Raw genomic sequence first — 15,297 nt, forward strand, 5'->3', positions numbered from 1 at the left:
TTTAGAGAAAGAGAGCAAAGTGGGAGAGGGGAAGGGAGAGAGAATCTTGAGCAGACTCCACACTGAGCATGGAACCTGACTTGGGGCTCAGTCTCAGAACCCTGAGATCATGACCTGAGCTGAAACCAAGAGTCAGATACTCAACTGACTGGCACCTGGGTGCCCCTACTTATTTAATTCTTTTTTAAAAAATATTTTATTTATTTATTTGACAGAGAGCAAGAGAGCACAATCAGGGAGAGTGACAGGCAGAGAGAGAGGGAGAAGCAGGTTTCCCAAGAAGCAAGGACCCCAATGTAGGGCTTGAACATTGGAATTATGATCCGAGCTGAAGGCAGATATTTAACCAACTGACCCACCCAGGTGCTCCTGTTTTTTTCTTCTTAATTGATCTAACAGATACCAGTGTCTTCAAAACCATAGCAACAGTGTTTTGGATATTTATATCTTATGGATAGCTGAAATAAATGGCCATGATATTAAAAGATACAGGAGAACAGAATTGGGGATGTACTGTTTTCTAGGTACTTACACTACCCACGAAGCGAAGCAATATGGTGTTATTTGAAAGTGGGCTTGTTTTCCCTGAAAATGTATATTGCTAACTAGGGAAACCACTATAAAGAAATAGTTATAAAGAAGTATAATTGATACGTCAAGATAGGAGAGAAAATGGAATCATATAAAATGTTCAATTAAAACCAGAGAAAGTGAAAAAAGAGTGGAAGATAAATAAATAAAGAGGAGGGCAGTGAATAGAAAAGAGTTACAAATACAGTAGATATTAATCCATTCGGATAATCAGTATAAATGTTAGTGATCTACATACAGCAATTAAAAGAGATTCTCATAGAGGATTTAACAACAGCCAAGGAAAACAAGACCCAACAAAATGTTGTCAGCAGGTAACCCACACACACAGATCGATGAAAAGTTAAGCAACAGATAAATATAGAGTATGCTAACATGAATCAAAAGAAACCTGTAGTAGCTATATTTCAGGCAAAGTCAATTTCAGAATAAGGAAAGTTACCAAGGATAAGAGGGGAATTGCACAATGGGAAGGGGGCCAATTCTCTAAAAAGATACAACAATCCTTACTGTGCTTGTGCCTGCTATGCAGCTGGGCTGTTGACTACCCAGAGTTAGTGCAGACCTTACAGATGAAGGCCTCAGTTCTCTGCAAAACTCCCCTCATTTAGACTCTAGCTGTAAGGCACAGGGTTCCCAGACTAAGTACACTTCTAAACGACTGGCACATTTGAGGGTTTCCATTTACCCCCTAGGTTAGATAACTTGTCAGAATGACACAACACTCAGCTATGTGCTTTACTTTTTTTTTTTTTTATTACAGTTTTATTGTGAATAATACAAATCAGGACCAGTCAAATGAAAAGGCACATAGGATGAGGTGAGGTCTGGGAGGGTCCCAGACATGAAGGTTCTTTGTCCTTAGGATACATCACCCACCTAACACATCAATGTATAATGACCAACTGGGACTCACTCAAGCCTCAGTATCCAGTTTTTATCAGTGTTTTATTATGTAGGCATGAAAGATCCAGTCATTGGTCACATGACTGAACTCAAATCTCTAATTCCCTTCACTTCCTGGAATATCACTATGAGTTACAGTAATTAAGATAATGTGATAGTGGCATAAGCATAGACAAATGAATTGTTAGAACAGAGTAGAGAGGCCATAAATAGATCTACTCTGTATACAGTCGTATGATTTACGGAAAACATCCTTTTTCAATTCAGTAATTCAGTGGAGAATAGTCAGCTTTTTCAATAAATGTTTCTGAAACCCCTCTCTGTACAAAAAGAAAAAGGACAATCATTATTCACCCCATGTGTAAAAATTAACGCAAGGTAGATATAGACCTAAAGTTGAAATTTTCTAGAACAAAAAGTATGTGTTATGTGTGTTCATGTTAATGATCTTAGGATAGATAAAGATTTTTAAACTGGACCAAAAGCACTAATTATAAAAAAGTTAATAGGTTGGAATTGATTTAATTAAGAACTTCTGTTTACAAAGGACTTCATCATAAGTAAGGATTTGAATCCAGAATATACTAAAACCTCCTGCAAACAAATATTTGAAAGACCAAAAATTCACAATTAAAACTTCGCAAAAGACTTTAAGAAGCAATTCACAGAAGAGGATATCTAAATGACTAATTAGTATATGATAAAGTACTGAGCAGTATTATTCATCAGGGAAATGAAAACTAAAACCACAGTAAAATAGTAGAATGTACCCATTAGAATGACTAAAATTGTACAAACTGGAAATACCCGGTGTTGTTGAGGATATGGAGCAACTGTAACTTGTATACATTGCTTATGGGAATATAAACTAATTTAAACATTTTATAAAACAACTCAGTAGTAATTACTAAATATACACCTGCTCTATGACCTAGAAATTCTGCTCTTAGATATATACCTAAAAAAACTGGGTAAATTTATCCACAAACAGTCATATACAAGAATGTAGCACTTTTACCCATCATAGACCAAAGCGAGAAATCACCATCTCCTCTCCATCGACAGGAGAATGAATATATCCCGTGTGGTATATTCACACAATGAAACATCTTAGCAGTAAGAAAACGACAACTATGGATACATGCAACAACATGGATGAATATTAAAAAATTATGTGGATGCAAGAAGTAAGATACACATTAGTATATACCCTTTGATTTCTTGTCTGAAACTCAACAACAAGCAAAACTAATCCATGACAGTAAAAGTCAGAATAGTGATTACCTCCAGGAGTGGAGAGACAACTGGCAAAGGACTTCAAGGGAAATTTCGGGTGACAGAAATGTTCTTATATCTTAATTTGCATTGTATTTCAAGTGCACAGACATGTAAAAATTCATCAATCTGTACACTTATGTTTTGTTAAGTGTATTGTAAATTATACCTCAATTTTAACAAAGAAGAAAAATTAGATGTATTAAAGGTCTAACTAGAGCTGTTCATGCTAGTTATAAAGTTAAATGGCAAACGACGAATGAAGCATTAAGTAAACTAAGAAACACCCTTGCTACAAAACATTATTTTTTAAAAAAAGGTCTTTAAAAAAAAGATTTTCAAAGAATTTTTCATGACATGGAGAAACACTAAGGATATTACATGAATAAAGGTCAAAATGAGGGGCACCTGGGTGGCTCAGTTCATTAAGCATCCGACTCTTGGTTTTGGCTCAGGTCATGATCTCGGGGTTTGGGGATTGAACCCTGTGTGGGACTTCATCAGATGAAGTCTGATGGCCATCAGTATACCTAGATGTCTGTTGGCCATCTGTATACCTTCTTTGGAAAAAATGTCTTTTCAGATCTTTTGTCCATTTTTTAACTGGATTGTTTTTTGCTATTGAGTTATATGATTTCTTTATATATTTTGGATATTAACCTGTTATTGGATGTATGTATCACAAGCATTTTCTCCCTTTCAGTAGGCTATAGTTTGCCTTTTTATTTTGTTGATGATTTCCTTTGCTGTACAGAAGCTTTTCAGTTTGATATAGTCCCACTTGTGTATTTTTGCTTTTGGATTCAAATTAAAAAACCAATAATCAAATGGATATAGATGTGTGTGTGTGTGTGTGTGTATATATATGTGTGTGTGTGTATATATATACACACACACATATACATATATATGTATATACACACACATATATATACACACTATATATACACAATGGATATATATATATATATATACACATATATATACACATATAAAATGGAATGTTACTTAGCCATCAGAATGGATGAATACTTACCATTTACATCGACTGGATGGAACTGGAGGGTATTAGGCTGAGTGAAATTAGTCAATTGGAGAAAGAAAATTATATGATTTTGCTCGTATGTGGAATATAACAAATAGTGCAGAGGATCATAGGGGAAGGAAGGGAAAACTGAATAGAAAGAAATAATAGAGGGATACAAACCATAAGAGACTCTTAATTCTGGGAAACAAACTAAGGGTTACTGGAGGGGAAGTGAGTGGGGCGATGGGGTAACTGGGTGATGAGCCTTAAGGAGGGCATGTGATGTGATGAGCACTGAGTGTTATATGCCACTGGTAAATTGTTGAACACTACATCTGATAGTAATGAGGTACTATATGTTGACTTGTGGAATTTAAGTAAAAAAATAACCCCCCCAAACCATCATCAAGACAGATGCCAAAGAGTTTACCACCTACCTATGTTTTCTTCTAGGAGTCTGATGGTTTCAGGTCTTACATTTAAATCTTTAACCCACTTTGAGTTAATTTTGTATGGTGTAAAATTGTGGTTGAGTTTCATTCTTTTTCATATGCCTGTCCAGTTTCTCAGAAACCATTTATTGAAGATATTGTCTTTTCCCTTTAACTCCTATGTCAAAAAATTTCTTAAATTTTATTTATTTATTCATGAGAGATACAGAGAGAGAGAGAGAGAGAGAGAGAGAGAGAGAGAGAGGCAGAGACATAGGCAGAGGGAGAAGCAGGTTCTCTGCAGGAGCCTGATATGGGACTCGATCCCAGGCCCTGGAATCACACCCTGAGTCAAAGGCAGACACTCAACCACTGAGCCACCCAGGCATCCCACTTCTTTGTCAAAAATTAACTGACCATATGTGAGTAGGTTTATTTCTGGGCTTTCTATTCTGTTTCACTGATCTATGTGTCTGTTTTTATGCCAAATACCATACTCCTTTTTTACTAATAGCTTTGTAGTATGGTTTGAAATCAGAGAGTGTAAGGAAGCTCTATTCCTTCCCAAGATTGCTTTGGCTGTTTGGGGTCTTTTGTGATTCCATGCAAATTTTAGTATTGTTTGTTCTATTTCTGTGAAAAATGCCACTAGAGTTTTGATAAGGATTGCATAGAATCTTTAGATTACTTTGGATAGTAAGAATATTTTAACAGTATTAATACTTCTCTCCCAATTTTATTTTAAACAGTTGGGGATTTTTAAAAACTAGTAACAAGGAAACTGAAATATTAGTGGCAGTTATATTTGGGTGGTAGGATTAGAGATGGTGACATGTTTAAAACATAGATGCAAATTCTTTAACCATATCATATCAAGAGGTGGTATCTATGCCCTTTCTCCTTGAATGTGGGTGGGCTTTGGATCACTTTGGCTAACGAGTATAGTGGAAATGACCCTATGTGACTTCCAATGTGGGTTCATAAAAAGACTTCCACCGTCATCCTGGGTCTCTGGAATACTCACTTGTAAATCCCCAACCTGCCAGTTATCAAATCCAACTACCCTGAGACTACCATGTTGTGAGAAGGACAAAGTCCTCACATAAAGAGGCCATGTGCAGGCTCTCCAGTCAACAGCTTCAGCTGAGCCCCACTACTGATTCATCTCAGCCTAAGCACCATGCATATGAATGAAGAAGCCTCCACCTGGAGAAAATTCCAACTCCCAGACATGCAGTCTTTCATACCTGAGGTCCCAAACATCTTGGAACAGAAACAGCTGTTTCCACTGCCCTGTCCGAATTCCAAAGAGTTTGTGAGCAGAATAAAATGGCTGTTAATGACATTAATTCGGGGGTAGTTTGTTATTCAGCAATAAATAACTGGAAAAGAGGTGATATTGTCTTTAAAAAAAAAACTAAAGCAAAACATAAAAAGTTCAGAGTCTCAGCTGCTTTCCATAGTAGATCTTTCATTAGATCCGGAAGGAAGAAGAAATTGCTTGTCTTACCTTCAAATGGTCTTTCATGAAAAATGTATCTAATACCCCTTACCTGCCCTTATCTAAGAGATACCTGAAGATGAAGAATCTCAGAGAATGTTTGCTATGATGGGCACATGATTCTCTGCTCTCTTCCTGGGGCTAGCCTAGGATAGGATGACTTTTCCAGGTGGAAGACTGCTTTGGAAAGGCCATCAGTTGGGAGTTAACTTCACAGCACACTGATTACATTCCACACTGCCCTGTGTGGTCATAGCTCCCTCCAACACAGCCACAGTTAATCAGAATATTTGAAAAAAGCCAGCTATACTTAATGAAAATTTATTAATCCAGATTTAAGCCAAAACGTACTTGGTGGAAATCTTTTTAATATATTATGGGTTTAATTGTTAAGATTGTGGTAGCCACTACAACAACTAAATCCAAAAATCTATAGTGGTTTGAATTTAATAGAAGTACCAAGCATTTTTGCTCATGTAACAGTAATGGAAGGGAGATTATATTGGTGGGATATCCAGAGACCCATTTGAATAGAGGTTGTGCTGTCTTTCACGTGTGGCTTCCAAAGGCACCTTGGCAAGTTTCTCCATTTCAACCAGAAGGGGGAAAGAACACAAAACTGGGGGACCTGTGGCAGGTCTTATGGACCAAGACTAACAATGGAACACATTTTATGACATTGACTGGTACTCAGTCACATGGCCTCTCCCTAGGGCAAGGAGGCTTGGTAACCTAATCTGTGAGCCCAGGTAGAAGAGGCATCAAATATTGGTAAGCAGTTAGTAGTTTCTGCCATAATAATTTCTATGTTCAAAGGTAGATGAACAAAACTGAGTATTTAAAGAAAATCCAGCAGGCCCCCGCCTGGGTTCATTCTGAACATTGCTGATCATTGTTCAAGAGCTAAGTGAACAAAGATGAACATGACTCCATTCCAACTTCACAAGTGTTATCTTTATTCAGTGTATTATTGTCATCCACATATTTTTAAATGAAATAAAACTGAAGAGCCTATTAACCATGTTGCCTATAGCAAGAAACATTCATATATATCATTTTATTTTATCCTCACAACAATCCTGTGAGATGTGTGTTTTTATTGTCTCCCTCCCACATTTTGCATATGAGGAAATGAGGTTTGGAAAGTAGAGGGGCTCATCCCAAGTGATAAAGCTGAACCTTTAATTCGGGTCCTTTTATTTCAGAACCCATGACCCATCAGTGTCTGTAGTGAGTTCTGATTAATAGATACAAAGCCTGTCTGTATCTCCTCGGGTCTTTCCAACTACCAACATCTGCCTCTTTGTGCTTGAGGGTTTTCCCTTACTGCTGGAGAGGCTTTTACCAAACTTTTCCTTTTACCAGATGTGCTTTAACCAATGTGACTTGGGCTCCTCTGGGGCCTCTTTCTGACGAGGCTTCATTCTTGGGCTCTGTCCTTGTCCCATTTAGTCCAGTTTTAGCAAAATCCTGCTGGATCAGCTTAGTAAATGCCTCCACCCTTGCCATCTGATCAAAAATACAAAAACACGAGTTCAAAGAGATACCTGTGCCCTTGTGGTTATTGCAACATTATTTACGATAGCAAACTATGGAAGCAGCCCAAATGTCCATCAATAGATGAACAGGTAAGAAGAGGTGGTATATATATGTAATGGAATATTACTCAGCCATGAAAAAGAATGGAGTCTTGCCATTTGCAACAACACAGATGGAGCTAGACAGTATAATGCTAAGCAAAGGAAGTCAGTCAGAAAAAGACAAATAGCACATGATCTCACTCATACGTGGAATTTAAGAAACAAAACAGGGCACCTGGGTTTCTCAGTTGGTTAAGTGTCCCGCTCTTGATTTCAGCTCAGGTTATGATCTCAGGGTTGTGGGACTGAGTACTGCATTGGGCTCCACACTCAGTGGGGAGTCTGCTAAAGGTTCTCTCTCTCCCTCTCTCTTTGCCTCTGCTTGCATGCACTCTCCCTCTCTCTCTCTCTCAAATAAATTTTAAGAAAAGAGAAACAAAGGAGCAAAGGAAAAAAAGAGAAGGAGAAAGACAAACCAAGAAACAGACCCCTAACTATAGAGAACACATTGATGCTTACTAGAGGGGAGGTGAGCAGGAATGGGGGAAATAGTGGATGGGTACTAAGGAGTACACTTATCATGATGGAACAATAATTAAATGGAAAAGCAAAGCAAAACAAAACCAAAAAACCCACAAAATTTTGATCCCCCACTCTGGCCTATTTCAGCAAAAATCCCATCACAGTTGGTTCAGCCAGAATTCTCCTTACCTCGTGTTCCCTCTTAGTAATTCTCCCCCACTCTTCTTGTTGGCTATAAATCTTCGCTTGTCTTTGTTGTTGAGCCTGATGTCTCCTCTATTGCTAAGCCCTAGTGTAGTAGCCCTCTTGAATAAAGTCTGCTTTACCATCTTTAACAAGTGTCATGAATAATATTTTTCATTAACAGAGATTTAGGCCCAGTTCTCCTTGATTTCACAGCCAATGTTATGGTGTCTAAACTTCTTTTTTTTTTTCCTTAAGAATTTATTTATTTATTTAAGAGAAAGAGGGAGAGAGAGAGAGAGAATGGTGGGGGGGGGGGAGCAGAAGGAGAGAGAGAAGCAGAATCCCTACTGAGCAGGGAGCGCAACACAGGGCTTGATCCCAAGACTCTGAGATCATAACCTGAGCCGAAGGCAGATGCTGAACTGATTGAACTATCCAGGTGCCCCTGGTGTCTAATCTTCCGACAGAAGATTTCTAAAAATTTCAAAACTTGAACAGTAAAACCATAAATAAATATGCTTAGAAACAAATACACAAATTTTACACATATTTTATGCGCAGTGAAATGGTTAAGAGAACTGACCGTGGTACCAGCCTGCTTGGCTCCAAGTCCTGCTCTGACAGTCCTGAGCTGGAAAAGTCACTTAACTCACTGAGCCTCTGTTTGTTCATCTGTACAATAGAGATAATATCAGCATGTTTCTTATGGAGTCGTTGTGAAGATTCCATGAGTTAGCATGTGAACACCTTGAACAATGTCCAAATACATTTTATATCTTGCACTAACAATGTCTAAACACTATTAATTGTTTGCTATTATTATCACAGTATATACCATATTCATTACAAAGAATATCCCTCCTGAAAAAAAAAATAAAAACGATCTGATAAATAATAGATAAAATGGAAGTGCAGAATTTTCTGCCTTCCCGAATTGGCTTGCACAGCCATTGGCCTCCCTAGCCTCTCCTTTGGATAACACTAGGCTGGCCTACACTCACCTTGATGGATGAAGGGCCATGAAGACTACAGTCTGGGCCTGTTAGGATGCGCTCACAGACTCGAGGCATACCATCTTGGAAACATGCTCACAGTGAGGCCAAGTGTGCATTCCCAGTCACAGAGCCAGTGTGTGGCCAGCTCCTCACTGGGGCTAAGCACAGGCTCATACTTCAGAGAGGCTTTTCCAGACCCACCTCTTCAACTAGCCTCATCACCCCCAGTATGCTCTGGTCCATTCCAAGTGATATTTTGTTCACAGCTCTTATCCCTTTCTGAAGGGATAAATTTCTTCATTTATTGTCTGCCCCTTCATCAGAATAAAGGATGTTGTGTATTTCATCCACCATGATATTTCTAGTGGTTAATGCCCATGCCCTGTACAGAGAAGATGCTCAACAGGTATTTATGGAATCAATGAGTGATGGAATGAACCCTCAGATGCCCCAGGGACCACAAGAAACCATAAATAGGAGAATGAACCCAAGAGCTTCTCCAAACGACTCCTCCCCTATCTTTCCCCCTTGTCCCACATCCCTGTTCTATAGATGAGGACACTATAGCTCAGAATGGTTAGAAGATCCAAGGATGCACGCAGGGTGGGACAGATGCCTCCTGACTCTGAAACACAGTGACCACACCGTAGTGCTTTGCCCCACTGGAAGGAAACAGAAGAAGGCAGAAATATTCTACGTGGGTTTAATAGATTAGAAGATTGACAAACTAGCCCCATCATCTTTTCATTGTGTATCAGAACAAATCATGTCTTCTCTACGTGGTTTTGAAGTAGTTTTGACCTTGAAGGAGAGAGAGAAAGGAAGGAAGTGCTTTCCTGGGTCCCATCAATTCCATTTGCCCAAAGATTTTGATGGGATACTAGATTCCAGGTCCATTTCAAGGGGCAAGAGGATTGGCCCACTGCACCTTTCTGTTCACATTTTTTTTTTTAGATTTTATTTATTTATTCATGAGAGACATAGAAAGAGAAAGAAAGAGGCGGAAACACAAGCAGAGGGAGAAGCAGGCTCCATGCAGGGAGCCTGGCGTGGGACTCGATCCCAGGTCCCCAGGATCAGGCCCTGGGTTGAAGGTGGTGCTAAACCGCTGAGCCACCAGCGCTCACCACCGCTGAGTCCAAAGTTGAGGCTTTCCTTGATCTACTTCTGGATTACATTCCACCTGATTTTGCTCTACCTGTATTCTGGGTAAGCCTCACCTCCTACATATCTTTCCAAATTCCCAACAAAAGTTTTCTCAGCTATTTACTGAGCTGGGATCTCTTGTATGCAGTGGCTTTTCCCCCCTTTCTGTGGAGACTTCAAATTTCTGTCTGAGTAGCTGTATTAGCCCCATGTTATAGTATTGAGACAGAGGCCCAGAAAACCTAAGGAATAATTTATCCAACTAAACCACAATACTAGAATTTGAAGCCAAATCCTTCAGTCCCGAGACCAATTCACATTCCACTGTATCAGACCGACTTCCTCTTACTGCCAGGTATATCAGTGAATATTGGATTTAACTGCAAATAACAGAATACTCAATTAGGAGCAGCCTCAACAAATGGAAAGTTTATTTTTCCCAAAGAACAGATTAAGGAGGCCAGGAATCAGGTCTAGTGCAGTGGTCCAACAATGCCAGTGGAGACTCCATTCTCTTTTTGTAAGATGGCTACTTCACCTCCAGCCTCGTGGCCACATCCCCAAAGAAAGAAAAAGGGGAAGAGGGGAAAAGGCCAAAAGAATATGTTGACTGGGTCTGCCTTTTTCACAAGTCTTTTCTTTTTTTTTCATTCCAAAATTTCTGTTTATATCTCTTTGCCAGAACCACGTCATGGGGCTGATCCTTGCAGTACGGACGAAGAGAAGATTAGCTGGAGATGGGGTCAAACAACACATCTGCTCCATCTCAAAATCCTGGCTGAAAGTCCCTCTTTAAATACCTGCTTTTGCTGCTTAGTTGTTTTCTGACATTCTTCAGAAGCATCTGGCAGTTCTTTCAGTGAAGAGGCTAAGTTTTACCATCTCCTGTACCCCCCGTGATTCCCCACACAAAACTGGTCTCAGCAGAGACTGATTGGAAGGGCACAGGAGAAGAAGAGCCTCAGAAATGTGTGATGCTGGGGAGAAGACCCAGCCAAGGTCATGGGACACAGTCCTGAGGGCCTGGAATCCAGGTGAAGCCAGCTGCCTATTTGGGCCACTGAGGCATGCAGGACCCAGAGGAAGGTAGAATGGGTGTGAGCTGTCTTGGTCTGCCCAACCCAGTGGAGGGAAAGCCAAGGCATGAGTAGACGCTGTATCAGGTTTTGTCATCTGTAGAAAGGACATGCTTGCACAAATAAGGATGACATTCTTTTTTTTAAAAAAATATTTTATTTCTTTATTCATGAGAGACACAGAGAGAGCGCAAGAGAGGCAGAGACACAGGCAGAGGGAGAAGCAGGCTCCCTGTGAGGAGCCTGATGCTGGACTCTATCCCAGGACTTATGTTATGGGATAACATAAGAAGAATGATGCTGCACCCATGGTCCTATAACTGTCTTTTTTCTGTATCTGTGCACAAAACCATTTCATCTTCATGGCTGCATGAGAACCCATCACATGGGGGTCCCATACTTTAGCTTTTCAATCAGTTGTTACAAACAATATCTCAGTGAATACACCTGCACATACTTTTTTCTTTCACTTTGTTCTATTTTCATAACCATTTGGCAAGTCTTTCTCTCCCCAAGAGGTAGTTAAGTAATAGGAATATATTTCATATACATATTTCTTGACCAACATCTCTAGGTTTGTTTATATAGGCAAACTCCTAGCAGGATAGTTGCTGAATTAAACAACACATATCCGTATGCTTATAAGTTATGGAAATTTATTTCTTACAGTTCTGGAAGCTGGGAAGTCCAAAGTTAAGGTGCCAACAGATTCAGCCTCTGGTGAGAACCCCTTCCTGGCTCAAAGAAGACTATCTTTGCTCTGTATCCTCTGGCGGGAGGGCTGAAGGAAATTTCTGGGGTCTCTTCTATAAGGGCACTGATCTCATTCACAGGGCTCCATGCTCATGACCTCATCGCCGCCAAAGTCCCCACCTCCTAATACCATCACATGAGGCGGGGAGGACTGAACATGGGAATGTGGGGAGGACCCAGATATGGTCAATGGGAGTACCTTTAAAACCAGATCGATCTTGCCAAGTTTCCTTCCAGCAACCCACCACAGCCACAACCCCCCACGCGGCGGCCCAGCCTCTACTGGAGCTGGCCTCTCCAGTCTTCTCAGAATGTGCCTCCTCACTTTACTCTCTCACAGTCTGAGTTCCAAAAAGTCTCTTGTTGCTCTTTCATTTGCATGTCTTATGAGTAATGTTGGGTGTATTTTCATATTGACTGATGATGACTTTTGATTTCACTTTTTGGTAACTGCTAATGACTGTTGTTTGTCATTTCTCTATTTTATTTGCATAAGCTTTTTAAAAATGAAAGAAATGAGCCCTTTTCCTGTCACATGAGTTACATATTTTCCCAACTTGTGATTTGTCTTTTCTCTCCATTTGTGGTGTATTTTTATCCCCCAAATTCCAGTGTGCATACTGTCAAACTTATCAGTCTTTTTTCCTTTATGGCTCTGGGTTTTGAGCCCTACTTAGCAAGGACTTTCTAATTCCTGGTGTATGAATTCAGTCATTTATTCTTCCAGAATTTTTATAGTTTCTTTTTTACATTTGGATCTTTGATCCATCTGGAATTGATATTAATGTAATAAATGAGGCAGAGACCAGCTTTATTTTTCTTTCCAATTAGTCTGTTCCTCCAATACCATTTATTGACTAATCACCTTCTCCTCACTATTTTGAAGTGTTACCATTTCAAACATCAAGTTTCCATATGAATTTGGTTTCATTTATGGACACTTCATTCTTATTCATTGATCTATTTTTGTCTCATAATGCACTGTTTTCATTATTACAACTTTAAAATGATTTTGGCATCAGCCTGGGCTGGTTCTTGTTGTGTTTTATTTTTAAGAAGTTTTCTGATTAATCTTAAACATTTGTTTCATAAAAAAATTTTAATATCATTTTTTCAAGTTAAATTGTTCTTTTAATTGAGATTTCATTATATTTATAAATGAATGTAGGAAGAATTGGTATCTTCCCATCAGAGACAAATACTTTGTCTTTTGATGTCTTAAGCCATCTTTGGGTCTGTTGATAGATGGCTAAAGTGTTTTAAAATAAAAGCCTTGCAAATTATATGTTACATTCATGTCACTTTATGGTTGCTATTTTAAATGAGACCTTTTCTTTTACCACAATTTCTAACAAGTATGGTTTAGGAAACGCTATTGGTTTTATATATCTACTTTGCAACTCATCTCTGAATTCTCTCATTGTTTCATGTTGTTTTCCAGTGGTTTTCTCAGGTTTTCCTGTGCATGGCATTCTCTCTTAGAATGTAAATTATCCCCATCGGGGTAATATTTGTCAAATCACTTATGTGACTAATATTTGATGTCCCTATTCTATGGGAGGATGTGCTAGGGTTGGGGTGCATGAAGTCAGTGCCTTTGTACTTCCCTGTTCAAGTACCCCAAAAGCCTTGCACTCCCACTCAACCACCCACCCCTCTGCTCTTTCTCAGTTCCTAGAACACCCCATGCTCTCTTGTCTGTGAGATTTCATGTGCCTTATTTCTCTATTCATCACTTTCCAGATCTCTGCTTAAAAGTCACTTCCTCCAAGAAGCCTTCCCTGAATCCTCGTTGCAGTCACCATTCCCCTTGCTCTGTGCTCTCACAGCTCTTTGTTATCTCTCGTAATACTCAACACATGTAGGAGCAGTGCTTCCATATCTGTTTTCCTTGCTAAATGTCAAGCTCTAGAAAAAACAGAGACGTGCTGCCTTCCTCAGAGCTATGATTGGGAATTCTTCACTATGCCCGGCACATGGGAGCCACCCAATGAGCATTTGCCAGATCGCAGCCTAAAGCAGCCTGCTGCAAATTTGTTTTTTTTTTAAGATTTTATTGATTTAATCATGAGAGACACACAGAGAGGGGCAGAGACAGAGGCAGAGGGAGAAGCAGACACTCCATGGGGAGCCTGATGTGGGACTCGATCTTAGGGCCCCGGGATCAAGACTTGAGCCAAAGGCAGATGCTCAATTGCTGAGCCACCCAGGTGCCCCAAATTTGCTATTTTTGATGTTTTTGGTTTTATTCTTAAAACTCCAAGGAATTTGGCCTTCAATTACAGAACATATCTATGCCATTTTCATGATAAAAATCATGTTGCTTTTTTAATGGAATAAATTAGGACCCCGGAGATGGCCATGGTTTTTCCTTGCCTTTGTGAGCTGCGAGAGATTTAAACTCTCCATCTTGAACTTAAAGGATTAAGAATGATTTAGCTTCCCAGTAAAGTTATTCTATGGATCTTAGTTGGAGGTGAGTGGAGGAGCTTTATCATTCATGCTTTTCTGTGGCTTTTCTGTGGGCTCCTTCACGTCATCCGTGTGAGCAGGACACAGAAGTGCAGGCTGTGGTGAAGGGTTGGTGATGTCTGGCTGGACCACGGGCCGGCAGAGGAAACGGCCTGCTACAAACATGCCACAGGCTGTGTGTGTGGCGGTAGAGCAAGAATACACAATAAACACATAAATGAACCTCCCAGAGATGTGCTTCTCCAAGTTTGGCTGATAGACCTGGAGAAGCTGGAAGACGGCAGTCACTGAAAGGCCAGGCACAGATGGAGAGCCCAAGTGCCCAGATGTGAGCCTCACGTTCACCCCCATCGAGAGCCTGATGGCAAAGGTGCAAATCTTGAGAGGTGAATTCCTGCTGGGTCCGCTCAGGGCAAGAGGCTGGGCCCTCCGACATGAGCCATTCGTCCTGTGTTCACGATCACAGTGCTCACTCTAGTTGGGTAGTTAGGGGCCAGTCACTTACTCTTTCTGAGTCCTGGTTTTCTCATCTAGAAGGAATTTCTTTTTTTTTTTTTAAAGATTTTATTTATTTATTCATAGAAAGGGAGAGAGAGAGAGAGAGAAAGAGAGAGAGAGAGAGAGAGAAAGAGACACAGGCAGAGGGAGAAGCAGGCTCCATGCAGGGAGCCCAACGTGGGACTCGATCCCGGGTCTCCAGGATCACACCCCAGGCTACAAGTGGTGCTAAACCACTGAGCCACTGGGGCTGCCCTAGAAGGAATTTCGATGAAAAAATGAAATTATGTGTATGAAGAACTCAGTGCCTTGTTTGCACTGCAACAAATGAGCAACAG

Source organism: Vulpes lagopus, chromosome 3 (assembly GCF_018345385.1).
Source record: "Vulpes lagopus strain Blue_001 chromosome 3, ASM1834538v1, whole genome shotgun sequence".
Classification (NCBI taxonomy): domain Eukaryota; kingdom Metazoa; phylum Chordata; class Mammalia; order Carnivora; family Canidae; genus Vulpes; species Vulpes lagopus.